The sequence below is a fragment of the Tubulanus polymorphus genome, chromosome 12, assembly GCF_964204645.1.
Source record: "Tubulanus polymorphus chromosome 12, tnTubPoly1.2, whole genome shotgun sequence".
Lineage (NCBI taxonomy): Eukaryota > Metazoa > Nemertea > Palaeonemertea > Tubulaniformes > Tubulanidae > Tubulanus > Tubulanus polymorphus.
In genome coordinates, this window is record NC_134036.1 from 4,088,027 (window position 1) to 4,102,804 (window position 14,778).

Here is a 14,778-nt window from a genome sequence, read left to right on the forward strand (position 1 = left end):
TCCATAGTTGAGACTGTCATAGTCGAGGGTCCTGAGTCGACAAACTGGATATGAACGCAATATCGAACCTCGATCCAGAGTTGAATTGAACCCACGCAACTGTGGAACTCGGGAACCAGGGTCACATTAAATTCGCGAGACTGCGGAACTGGATCCAGAGTCGAACTAAACCCGCACAACTGAAGATAACTTTTAGCATACCCGTGCAACCGTCGAAGTCAAAGTAAACCCACACAACTGTGTAACTGGTTTCAGAGTTAAAATCAGCCCACACAACTGCGGTACTGGATCGAGAGTCAAATTCAGCCCACACAACTGTGGTTCCGTAGCCAGATTAAAACTACACAACTGTGTATCTTCGTCCAGAGTCAGATTAAACCCAGATAACTGTGTACCTTGGTCCAGAGTCAAATTAAACCGAGAAAACTGGAACCGGATCCTGAAAAGCTATGGAATTAACCAACTATGGAACAGGAGTCAAGTGTGTGATATATCTTCTGAACATTCCAAAACGTCTGGGACCAGTTGTTCAAAAGTTGGTTAGAATTAACCAGTGGATAGTTGATGTAGTGACAATAAAAAGTTCATTGTTACTATGGTATTTATCCGGCCGTCGTTTATCTTTAACCAACTTTTGAGCAACTGAAGCCCCTGGATATTTTCTGAAGACGGTTTCTGGATATTTTCTGCAGGCGGTTTCTGGTGGCGATGAAACTATTTTGTTTGTGTACGGCGTCGTATGGAAAACCATTTTCTAACTTCGTTGTGTGAATTTTGCCGTGTTGTCGTCGTCATGTAAACTACGTTACTTATTACATATATTATCTTCCATCATCATCATCATCATCTGCGTGTGTATATATATATATATATATATATATAGATGATATCGCGCGTTTTTTAAAAAGGTTATTTATATTTATTACGAGAACGATTTTTGAAGGAAAAATAGTAACCAAGATCTCCACATATAATGTGACGTATACGATATACATTCCGCGATCCGTCGCTGTTCGTATTCCAACCGTCGTCGTTTCCGTCGGTTCACTGCATACATACGCGTAGATTAACTATTTCCATGCGGTAGACTCCGCCTTACTCTGCTGCAGCAGCGTCTCGGGACTGTGAATGTTTCGCCGAGTTCAGAATGCGGGGTCGTGCGCAGTTGTGAATCGAGTCCGAAAGAGTGGCCTCGAGTGAAGTAAAAGTATATAGTCGTACGACTTCGATCTCTCGAACCTAAGCAATCGGTCCCGAGGAAAATAGAAAAGTTTTTTGAGATGAATGTTTTTTGTTTGAATACAATGCGGAATACCTGAAAGTGGATTAGCCACACACTAACATGGCGAATAGATGATACGATTACATGTTTTTAATCTTTGAAGTTTTGTGTTAAAACCACCGTGTTTACTGGTAAGCAGGAGTCTACCGTATCGTAAAAGCGGCTTGGCTTCTTTCGTAAAAACCGCAGGTGCGTTTACTTCACGCATGCTTCGAAATATATCCAATCTTGTTGTGATGTTCTTTATAATGGAACATTCGTATGGATTTAGGAATTATTTAGAAATTATTCCCCGAATATCTGCACGATATTTTCGCGTTTACGCGTGCCTACTTTTTTCCGTCGATTTAATGTGATCTTCAATATTCGTCCATATTCGTATAGTTAGTATGCGTCGTTGTTTCTTCTGTCCAGCCATAATAATGTTTAATCGTCGTTTCACCGTTTTACAACAGAGATTGCGCTCATTGCACTGTTATCTATCTGCAGTCTGGAGGTTGCGCTGCCTCAGACATTGGATATATCATTACCGGTTACCAATTCATCATCGTCCAGGTTTTGAATGATTGGTTTCTCGCCTTTATTCAAGGCAACATTGAAGAAAATGAACTCCAAGCACCAGACATTTTCAGCACACTTTCAAAAACTGATCGTCCACACTTCGCGTGTGTTCAGAACTTCACCCGAGACATTTTCAATTGAAAATGAACTACAGACACCAGGCATTAGACATTTTATCAGCACACTTTCAAAAACTGATCGTCCACACTTCGCATGTGTTCGGGACTTCCCTCAGAGACATTTTGTTTCGAAAATGGGCCTATGAAATATTGAATGTCTGGCGTTCGTAGTTCATTTTTCAAATTGGTCTAGTTTTGCAATAAATATTTGAAAAATATCTCGCAAGATTTTGAACGATCAAAAATAAGTATCGAATATCTGGGGAGGGCATGTAGTCCGGGCTGCAGACGATCTACAAGCACCAATATGAAACCTTTCAGAACCGTTTATCTGCCATTACAGTTATCATTATCGAGGATTACATTATCATTTATATCATTATATTTATTACACGTACATATTATGTTATCATATTATTAATATTATTATTATTATTATTATTATTATTTACATATCAAAGATCGTAAACGGATATGTAGAATCCTTATGCATATTAAATAGATGGATTAACAAAAAGATAGATTTGTACATGCATAGTGAATGATAATGATTATAGTTAATTATTATAATTATAATCATTATCGGGATTATTATTAATGTTTGATATATAACGATGTGCTCTTTGTTGTGGACTTTTACATTATTTTTGAAAAAAATTGATCTTCATATTAAATCTATAAATATACATACGTGAATACATTCTTATGTATGATTATATATCATTCGGATATAAAGCTTGGATTTTTACACGAAAAAGCTTTTCGTTTTGTTATTTCTTTTATTTCTCTGTTTCATTGCGAAATGTTGAATCACGATTTTACTGAATCGTTGAAGTTATTGAGAATGAGAAGGCCGTCATTAGTAACTACATTAATCACGATTTTACTGAGTCGTTGAAGTTATTGAGAATGAAAAGGTCGTCGTTAGTAACTAATCATAATTTTACTGAATCGTTGAAATCATTGAGAATGAGAAGGTCGTCGTTAGTAACTAATCATAATTTTGCTGAATCGTTGAAGTTATTGAGAATGAGAGGCCGCCATTTTACTGAATCGTCGAAATGATTGAGAACGAGAAGGTCGTTAAGTCTTAATATTATGTACATCTTAAAGTTAATCGAAATTTGTTGAAAAACGCATGCAAATGCACTTTGAAATGATGTATACAAAATGACTCTGCCTATGCATGTTAGAATTGACCTTAACTTGACTGGAGAGCAGCGCTATCATAATTAAACCTCGCTATCGTTTTAATAATTTGAATGATTATTCCGTGAATTTTATAGATCGTCAAGAACCACATCGTCTCGGGCATATTGACTAACGTAGGCATGAATAAAGGTTTCGCGGCGCAAACAATGGCGAAGACGGCCCTGAAAATAACAGTCGCTGATAACCGTACGTATTGTCGATCACGATTGGTAGAACACTATATCCGTGTTGACGCGATGAGGAGAGAATCCCACAATGATAAAAATTATTATCATTGTGGGATTCTCTCCTCACGTATTGTCGATATACTGAATTAAGAAACCATAGAAATCCGAATGCATGTGTATTTGATATTGACGCAGCCTGGAACCTGCACCCCTTCAGACGTTCAATGATATAATGATTGTGTAGTGTGGGGAATCTTTCTTTACGATCTGTTTGAAGGTGTTCTGATGTGTTCTGTGAAAAAGTCTTCAATGTCCGGAGTATGTTGTTCATTTCAATTAAGCCATCCTGAACACTGGTGAGATTTTGGCGATCGAAAACTAGAGAATGTCTGAATGGACCCAGTGGCGGACGCAGTGGCCAATTTTAAAGGACTTGTTGCATCCCAAAAGGGCACTCGTCGAAAAAAGGAATATTAAGCGTATTCCTGCGCACTGAAATGCTCCAATATTATCATCGTTGACAAAATGAAATGAGCACTCAAAAAATCTTGATGGACCTGTACAAGTCTACGAAGTCCCTCTGGATCCGCCCCAACCCGACTATACTGGGAGTGTGCCTAGATTCCCTCCATCCCTGTCTCTGCTTTTGCCTCGCCGTCTCCTCATCTTAAAACTGTTCGTTCTTTGATTAAATTGCAGATCGGTTTATAACGGCCGGTGGCGGGCGTGGCCGGATCTTAGCGAAGGAGGAACGGGTCTCTACGGGAGTAGTGCATATGATCGACGGCCTTCTCGGCGTCAAAATGAAAACCATCATGGAGCTCATCCATGAAAACCCGAAATTGACGTAAGTGCTCTTTTAATAGTGCGGTAGATTTTGATAAGCCTAATTTGTGAAATTTCCTTCGTGATACCGGTGGAGACCGTTAGCTACACACGGCTTGAATTGGTCGGACCAGGGAAATGTAATGATCACTACACTTTCCTGGTCTGACCTTTTGTGGAAGGGTTAGTAATACTGAACCATAATTCAGGTGACGAGAGCTTTTGATATTCATCATGAAGACTTTGCAGAGCGGATAACTTCATGGAGGTGTTCTCATAAAATATCTAATGTCTGGTGTTAGCAGCTCTTTTTCAATTGAAAATGTGTCTCCGGTGAAGCACAGAACACATGTGAAGTTTGGCCGATCAGTTTTTGGGTTTTTGAAACTACACTGATAAAATATCTCATGTCTGGTTGTTGTAGTTCATTCTCATCTCGGGTGAAGCCTTAGGCACATAATATGATGAATAGAGCACGGTCAGTTCTTGAGAGTGCGCTGTTAAAAAAGTGTCTGATATAATAACCTTTTTCTATTCGAACATTTCAGAAAGTTCAACATGGAATTGATTCGCGCCGGACTCGATAAGATGCTGGATAAGAAGACCCCCGGGACCCTCTTCACCGTGTTCGCCGTCTCCAACGACGCGTTCGAAGCTCTGGTCACTCACCCGGCCGGATGGGGTTTGTTCTCTTTGAGGAACAGAGAGAAGATGAAAAAGGTAACTACATTCATAGTATTAATCAAGGCAATATCGTTAGTTTTTAATATAATCTAGAAATATATTGATTTGGTTCGCTTTTATAGAGATAATTGTCGTTTGTTTGTGGTTTTATTTGAGGATTTTTTAAGATGTTTTCAACACTCCAAATGGAAACAGTAAAATTCGTTGTTTTTAATCGTCTGTTCCGTAGTTCATCGAGAACCTGATCGTGCCCAATCACGACATCGACGTGCCGCGAGTTTTCAACAAACCTGCCGTCGTCAAATTCGAGACGGTCGCTGGTAGAAATATGACTTTGTCGTACACGTTCAAGGATGCGAGTAAGTTATCGATAGAGTCTTTCCATACAGTTTCAGTCACTTCTATATCGTCGGTCTACGCGCATGTATCATCAATCCGTGTTGCTCAGATCCGACCCTTAGACATCCGAGGCTCTATCGCCATTCTCCTAGTTTGCTACAAGATCAGGCTCGGATATAGTGTCCAGTGCTTCATCCGAGACTTTTTCGATTGAAACTGAACTACAAGCACCGGACATTAGACGTTTTATCAGCTCACTTTTAGAATCTGATCGTCTACACTTCACGTGTGTTCAGTGCTTCGCCTGAAACTTTAGCTAATCGAATATAAACTCGAAGAATGGTGATAAAGTATGGAATATCTCAAGGCTATAGGTTTGATGCTTGCGATTGCTTGAAATAGTGTATATACCTATATCTATTTTTATCTATATCGGAAGGATACTCACCGCTGCCGCTAAATTCTTCTCTCGTTTCGTTTGTTCTTTCAGAGATGCTCTACCGCCTGGACACGTTCGACGTACCGCTCGCGCTCGACAACATCCTGAACCTGTCGCGACAACGCGCTTTCAACGGCGCCCTGTATGTGTTGCCTAGGGGTCCGTTCACCGGCGCCGCCACCGCCCTCTACTGCTCGTTCGCCACCTTGGCTCTGTCGTTGGCCACCGCCTTCGCTTTGCTGTAAACTCGCTCGTTTTCGATTGTTTCGTGCTTCACGCTCGAGGCGTCCGTAGCCTTGCCTCCATCCTGCTTCTGGCGGCTATAGAGCTTACGCGCGTGATGTCGTAGTGTGTCGAGTGTATCGATGCCAAAGGTCGAGAAGATAATACACAAAACTTCCGTGGTGCAAGGTGAATACGTAAGAAATCCGCGAATAATTCCAGAAAACTTGTAGCGAGATCGTCTAGTAAATGGATATATTCAGTTTGACTGACGATGGATGTAATCGTCTTCTACGAGAAGTCTTCGTCGTCTGCTGGAATTATTGTCGGATTTTTTTTACGTATCGACCGCCATTTTTGACGGGAACATACGAAGCCTGTGAACTGTACACACAGCTACGCGTGTGAATCTCTATAGCCTTAACTCTTTTATCTTTATTGTCTTCGGCTTTCTTTTAGCTTTATGGTGTACTGTAGTAATGACTATTTTCGTAACTTAAAATTCCGTTCTCCATTCCGACGGTATTCGGTACACGGTTCTTTCATTGCTGACCGTATTACGATTTACGAATTATTGGAGATGAACTGAATTTGATCGTAAGCAAATTCGTAAGCAGACGGTGTCTTAACTCTATAACTGTGAAACAGTCCCGTGTACTTTTTTCATCTTTATCTGAACATGTCCGTCTTATCTAGAAACCGAATGGGGTGATTTCGTTCCATTCGGAACTTAAACGGGTTGAACTTAAGAAGATTTCAAAATATTCCGTAAAATTAAAATCAGAATTTTCACCTGAAAAGAGAAATATATTCAAAATCATTGTCCGTAAATCAAAACTATCGTTTACGTAACGTTTTTTTTTTTAAAATCAACAGAAATTGAGAAAGTCAAAATATATCGAAGTCAAAAAATAATGTAATCAAATATTGAAATTCAAAAGCTTTCGAGAAAAGATTTGTAATTTCGTAAAACTCTTTTTAAAAAGCCCACTTCGGCATAAGTAGCATTCACACTTGTTTAAGACGACCGTACCTGGAAGTGAACGCAAAATCCTCGAGAAGGACTTGCGGTCCGAGTCCTAATTGAGATCCACAATACCAAGATGAAACAATAAGAAGTCCCCGATATCGAGAATGAATTTAGATTTATCATTTTGAAAGAGCGATAAATTGAAACGCGAAAACTTCATTTGATTGATTATGTAAAAAACATATAAATATACGTCCATTATAAGGTTCACAATAAGCAAGCATTTTAAGAGATTTTTCAAGAAATTCTCAGATTTTCTTTTCGATTCACCATCGTGTCGGAGACGCGAATGAAGCAAATGTCTCAATATTGCTCAGTGTAATCGCGGACTCTAAAGCGAAGTTCGTGATATGATTAGCATAAGATTTTATTGGAACATTATCCAGCGGTGCGAGTACTTAAATGATACACGTGAGTTTATTGTGGTATTTTATTTATTTTTGTTTATTTATTTGGTAATCAAAGGTTTTTTTTTCTAAATATATACATGTGTTTGAGGGAAGGGCAATTTTACTTACGCATAATTATCTAGCGGGTATTTACTTATATTAGTTTGCAGGGGCCCCGGCTCCATTTTCATTGACTATTAAGTAGTTGAGTGAAAAACGATTTGAATTTAGTTGTTATATACACGTAATAGGTTATTGGGTCCAAACCTCGTAGAAATATCGGATTTAAGATTAGTCACTATGACATGTATTGTCCGAGGGCGGATGCGCATGTTTTTGCATATTTGCATAATGTATACGTCGTAATATCGTGTAAAAGGCGGTGTTAGTCCTTCTTATAGGTGGTAACTGAGGTAAAATATTATCGCAAAAACGTTCCCTTCAACAAATACCTTCAACAATTCAGTAAAATTATGATTACTTGCTTATAACGACCTTCTCATTCTCAATGACCTCAACAATCCAGTACAATTATAATTAGTTACTTATAACGACCTCCATAACTTCAGAGACTCAGTAGAATTATGATGAGCTACTAAAAGATGACATTCTCATTCTCAATAACTTCAACGATTCAGTAAAATCATGATAAGTTACTAATGACGACCTTCTCATTCTCAATAACTTCAAAGATTCAGTGAAATTATGATGAGTTACTTATAACGACCTCCATAACTTCAGAGATTCAGTAGAATTATGATGAGCTACTAAAAGATGACATTCTCATTCTCAATAACTTCAACGATTCAGTGAAATTATGATTAGTTACTAATGGCAACCTTCTAATTCTCGATAACTTCAACGATTCAGTAAAATTATGATTAGTTACTCATGCCGACCTTTTAATTCTCAATGACTTCCAGCAAATATGAAATATAAAAGCAATTCCTCATTTGGTTGAACTCGGGGTCATCATCGATGAAGTTACCACCTAAAGAAATTAACATCGCTTTGAAACATAAATGCATAATAGGATTGCGCGTGAATTATTAGGATATTCGTTTTAAGGCTGTGATCGGATTGTTTGCTTTGATGAGAGAAAAAATGAAAAAAAAGAATAGCCATGATTGGTTTTGGTTGTGATAGTCGTATTCGTGGTGTATAATTTCGGGTTGGGGTGTTCTACCATACAATGTATCCTTAAAACTATATATAAACGGGTATATCCTATAATGGAAGGTGGCCGATTACGGCTTGAGATGGTTAAAGTAATTAAGAGCGTCGTCGTCAACGTTTCCTATAACTTTAGCGAAACGACACAAGATTTCGAAGATCACAAACGTCGAAAGATAAATGTTGCCGATGCGCTGTCCTTCGCTACTGATCGTTTGTTAGCCGAACAGCAGCCGATAACCTGTCTGTGATTTGGTTTCACGATGGGTTATTTTCACGCGGAAGCCCAACCGATTAAAAAAGCTTATCACCCACGATTAGGTAGCTTACTACCTAGAACGTTAGATCTTCTGCTATAGATATTGGAGAATTTTACCGAAAGTGCCCATCTTCGAAGCTATCGGTCGTGGCGACGCTCCTGTTATAAAGATCCCTTTTCGGTATCAATCAGGTCCTGGTAGATTAGGTGTCGTTGAAATGAAAAAAGAAAAAAACATTTTGGAATGTTCATCGACTTCATCGATACCGAGAAGGTGTAGTAAGATTGAAGGAATTTGACTCTTGAAAATTAGTAGGCTACTACAGGGATGTAGGGTCGAATAAGAAGGTATCGTTCTGCAACCTTGGCCAGCCCCTTCAGACTTCTTCACTTGAGCAATTTTCAATCGAGAATGAACTACAAACACCAGATATTAGATATTTTGTCGGATCCCTTTCAAAAACTGATCGTCCAAGCCACATGTGTTCAGTACCTCAACTGAGACAGTCTTAATTGAAAATAAAATATACAGGCACGAGGTATTAAACATTTCATCAGCGTGTTACAAAAACTTATCCGCCAGAGAATACGGGTGGTTGTCTGAAGGGCGTGGTCCCCGGCTGCGTATTGGTACCTGCATCAGGGCGTTAGAATATTTGATCGCAAAATGTTTGAGTAAATCGGATGTAATGAATGAGATACATAATAAATAATGATGATGTCCAGCGTGTTTTCTGTCCGTTTCTTTTTTTGTGACGGTTTTCCTATTATTCGGGCTTTCGAAGAAAAACAAACAAGTCGATTTTAAGAACAGAAGCGCAGATTTTCACCCGAAAAGGATTTACACATATCTACAGTTATGGCTAAATATAATCTTCCTTGGTTTTCATTTCTGCCGGGCTTAAAAGTTCACCCCACCGGCCGCCTATCTACCCAAACATTTTCTGAAAATCGCGATCAGGCTTTCTTTAACAGACCAGGCAGTTATATAGAAATGAACTGATTACAAATTTTGTTGCTCAGTTTACGAAAGCGAGCCGGCCGATTAGGAGAAACGATTGGTATCATTTTTTTATGCCTATGCCTATGCCATATTACGGCAGGTCAGTGGTCAGGATGTTGCGCATCCCTGACAATACATACAAATATAACTGACCCGCCGATCGATATCAATCACAATAACGTATGGCCTACATCCCGATCACAATAAGGCTAAGCTACCGTGGATTCGCATTTATACAATACACACGACCTCCTTAGGTTTATACGACCAAAACGTTCGATTATAGGCGATAGACGTTGATTTCATAACGAATTTTTCGGACTCCAAGAGGAGGAAGTTTAGAGAAGTTTTTTCCATATCATTACTGGTCATCAAATCTGCACATTTTCGGAATATATACGTGTGATTTTTAAGAGACTAGACTATGGAATATATATGCAAATTTCGTGTGGATATAGTCAGCGAAAGGAGAGATGACACCAAGAACTTCTTATAATGGCAATGGCGAGTTGTCGCAAGAGTTAAAAATGAGGTAAGTCCATATTTCAAAACATTGAAATTCTTTTTCGGCCCATCTCTGCCGCGTTAAGTGTTTTTTCGACTTGGTGCTTGTTTATTCAAATGACCGCACCAAAGCACGCTCTCAAACAATATCCATCAACCAACCTGAGTTAGAAATTCGAAATATATGCATTGCAGTTGTATTGTAACGCCGGCGAACGCTCCAGGAAACTTAGTACTTGTATTTTCAAGCGGAGCTACTGAGAATATATACCGCTATATAGGAAAGTATCTACAAAAAAATATTGAAAGGCGCTATTTGACGTTTTGTCGAAATTGAAAGAGAACTCGAAGCATCCGTACACAGCTTACTAGAACTAAAACAATACGTCGATTACGTAACGGCACACTGAATATAGGTTTTCTAAAATCATCTTCTTGCACAGACGTACGTGTTTGCCGGTCCTATAACAGACTCGATGTAGGTCTAAAATTTGTGAGGTCGAATTAGAGTTGTCGTTTGACCGCCTTTATTTAAAAAAGCGGTTTACCGTATACTTTATGACTGCTTCCAATTCGGTACTGATTGTTCAAACCACTTATCCAGGCGTTCCACCTATAACTTTTCATTCCGCATTTGTGAGTTATAGTTAACTCCGAGTTAAGATTAGTTAATTTTCAATCAGTTAACTCTTGAGTGAAATCAACTGTTGAACTGGGACTCGATGATCAAGTCAGTATATAGGCCTGAATTGCGTGTCTTAGGTCGAAGTAGAACCCTTTTAGTAATACTAGTAGTATGTACATGGATGAGTGATTCGACGAATGCGTATTTGGAAAACGCAAATGAAACCTCTTCATAGAAGCAAACACGATATATTTTATTGATGTCCAGAAAACTCGATTTTATTTAGCTCAATAATCTTCACCACTTTGATTATGATCATTCATTTTCGCTGCTCATGAAGTCTAAACAACAGACTGATGACAAGGTATAGTCGCGTTCCATTTTTCTTGCTCTTCGTTCGTTCGGCTTTCATTACGAGGTGTCTTTCTATAGTTCTTCGTGTTTAGTGATCAAGTAGAAGATATTGGAAGTTTTGAAAGAATTGGAAGTTGATATTTTATGATATACAAATGAGGGCTGAACATATGGGCGGATATGTTTTTATATGACTTATCTGTTCTGTTTGTTTCTAGTCTTTCAATATCTTTTCTCAAACTCGTATTTGTTTTTCTTAACGATCCTGCTTACCAGAATTAATGAACGTATCCGATGCTTAGGTGTGTTGTTGGTCTATCGTCTATTCTAGGGTACCCTGCTCTATAAACCTACGTACCTTAAATGTTTCCGGAGCCATCTTCGATAACTATACATAGCATCATGTCGTCTCCTAACTATTCATTTAATCAAATATACAAAGAAGAAAGTCGAATTCACTATTACAGGTTCGGTATATGAAAGATGTACTTAATATTAGAACCAACGTTATAAGTTTCAACGGCCACGATCAGTATACACTCAATGAACTAGGGTAGGTTTAGACGATAGTATCAATCTGGGGATCTGCTTGTTGTCCGTAAGTACCCTGCAATGTCTCGGACAGCAGATCTTGTGAGGGGTGGGTACAGACATTAGATTGTCTGAGAGGTAGGGCACAGAGAATGGTGTCAGAATGAAGTCAGTACAGACATCAGATTACTTAGGGAGGTTTGCCACAGCTGGAACGTGGATACAGATCTTAGATTGTTGATTTTACGTAAGGTCTTTTTTATTACTTGGCGTACAGACTTTTTCAAGTAAAATGTGGGAGGATGAAAGGAAAAAATATAATCAACTATGAAACAAATATTTTCATAATAGGCGTTTTAAAATGGAAGGGAATAGGAAAATAAATTTTTCTTTATTATTTTAGTATTTTGCACGTAAAACCTCGGAAGGACTGCAGTTAGAATTAGGTGAACATTGTATTGACTTTGATTCAAATGATGGGAGCTTTGAAAAAATAAACAAATTTCGAAAATCACGAGATTGAAAATGAAGATGAACAAACATTAATTTTGCAAGTTACTAGAATTAAAAACAATAATTCTGGGAGGCGGATCCGTACTCCAAATGTTTTAGAAAAGGTCTTAGTACATACCTTGAACTCTTCTGGTGTAGAAGTTATAGGATACGTCGGCTGTCAGCATGTCATCGGTGACCGTTGAGGACAGGCACCGACACGTCCGCTTGGCATGGTTGTATTCGATGGCGGTCGATGATGGCGAAGGGTTGCCCCACGTCGACGAACAGGCCGCGTAGCAGCCGGAAAGCGTCGACGCGAACGGCGGATTGTCATTCGGCATTGATGACGGCGATAGTCGCTTCGAAGGTAGCAAATCGAATCCGGGTAACTCTGCGTTAAAACGATCGGAACATAAATCAATTACACATTGCGAGGTAGACCGTTGATAAAACTCTACATTATCCGTTTTATGACGATAATGTGTAGAAAATTCCAAAATAATAACGAAAATGATAATTCGAAGTCCGAAAATGTTTCCTTGAGCTAGTAGTTCGACGTTTAGAATTTATTCGAATATTTAACTTCAGGAATAGGCTCATATCCTGCAGTATTCCTGAAGATGACTATCAGTAAAACTACTACGAATAAACTACTAGCTCGAAGAAACATTTTCAGACATTATGTCATGCTTGTCGTAAATCATTCTGAATTACTGTTGACCTAACATCTGGTACCTTTAGTGTGATAATCGTGGTGGTCGCTGGGCGATAACTTGCCGCTACAGCTGTCGTCCAGGAGCCAACAGTTGCGCTCGGTGCCGTTGTAAAGGAACGCCCGGTAGGCGGCGTTCGCGTGGCAAATCGCCGCGCATTGAGACAAAGATACATTGCCGTAAAATTTCGGGCTCAAATACGGATCGCCGCAGGTCGTGTTTTTCTTGTACAAGAAAGTCTTCGTAGCTGAAATTTCGAAACACTGAATTTTTAGAATATAGGTGTGAGGAGGGAGGCCTATCATATCTGTTCTACTCGCTGCTCTTCCGCTACAGCTGTGAGTAGAGGGGGTTCACAGAGAACCTTTTGCGTCTGTTCTACTCGCCGCTCTCCCGCTACAGCTGTGTGGAGAGAGGAGAGGGGGTTCACCGAGAACCTATTGTATCTGTTCTACACGATGCTCTCCCGCTACAGCTGTGAGTAGAGGGGGTTCACCGAGAACCTATTGTATCTGTTCTACACGATGCTCTGCCACTAAAGTTGTGCCGAGAGCGGGTCCAGATAAGGTGTTCGTGTCTCATGGTCAAGCAGATGCTCTACTCTTAATATTTCTACGATCTCGAATGCCTTTAAAGGCGTGGGAGGAATGTATGGTCGTTTTCCGAATTACTTACCTCTACTATCGAACCAGTAATCGGTGAATCTCTTAGATGTCGTACGCGTACAAGTCGTCGTTTGGTACATAACAACGACCAAGTTATTCCGATCGACGTGCAAACCGAAGGACATACAGTTGATATCGTTCGAACACTGTTCGGCGGCATCTCGGGCGCGTGTGAACGTAATCGGTGCCCGCTTCACCGCGTTGTCCTTGCATTCGGCGAACCTTTTCGTTACGTAACCTACGGCATCATCTGAAAAATGCCACACTATTACTAGATTTACATCCGAACTAGATAGGAGATGGGGTCTACTGAATCCGCGCGATCACTCGCTGCGACGATTTGGCGCCCGGATCAGACCTTAAGTCAAATTTGGCTCGTGCCTAATTAGAAAGCATAAGCACACGTAAACCACTCACTCGAAACTAAACAATACTCGAATAAAGCGAGGAATCAGTTGCAATTCGCACGCAACGATTAGACACGTGCTAAAATTTGTCTCGGGCCTGGTCCGACGATCGTACCGCGACATAGTCAGTCCCTCTCGACGCATTTACGCTCAAATCCCTAGCTGTCGTGAGGGAGGTTTGGTCCGCTGCGTTACGACACCGTTATAGGATTCAAATCAACAGTTATCAACAGTGAGTTGAAAATGAACTCACTTTCACAACTGTAAAATCGCGTCCTGGACAAGACGGACGACACTGCAATCACTGACCATATGGGACAAAATAACCATCAGGTTCGAATCCCCGTAAGGAATGATGGGGTTGCTTAGGGTTGCAACCAAGGCAGAGTCTCTACTGTACCACCAGGTGTGAATCCCAGCACAAGGTTGAGGTGCAGAGGCCATCAATGGTGGACGTGTTCTTTCGCGGCGTTTACACGCGTCCGATATGGCGACGTCAACACTTACCCATTCTATCGTAGAAATTATAAAGATTGACGGAAGTAATGGAAGGCGTCGCGCAACTCGACATCACGACCGCTCCCGTTAGACTACAGTCGTCATTACGTTTTATGATGAAACCGGTCGGCGACGGTTCAGTTAAAACCACGTTGCCTAACGCGGCGGGCGTCGCGGCGTTCAACTGAACAGGCCTCAGATGGTCGCATGAGATGCCTCTTCTTAACAGGAAACGGTCCACTTCTGGTAGTTCGACACGATTTGAAATATAAAAGGAAGGAA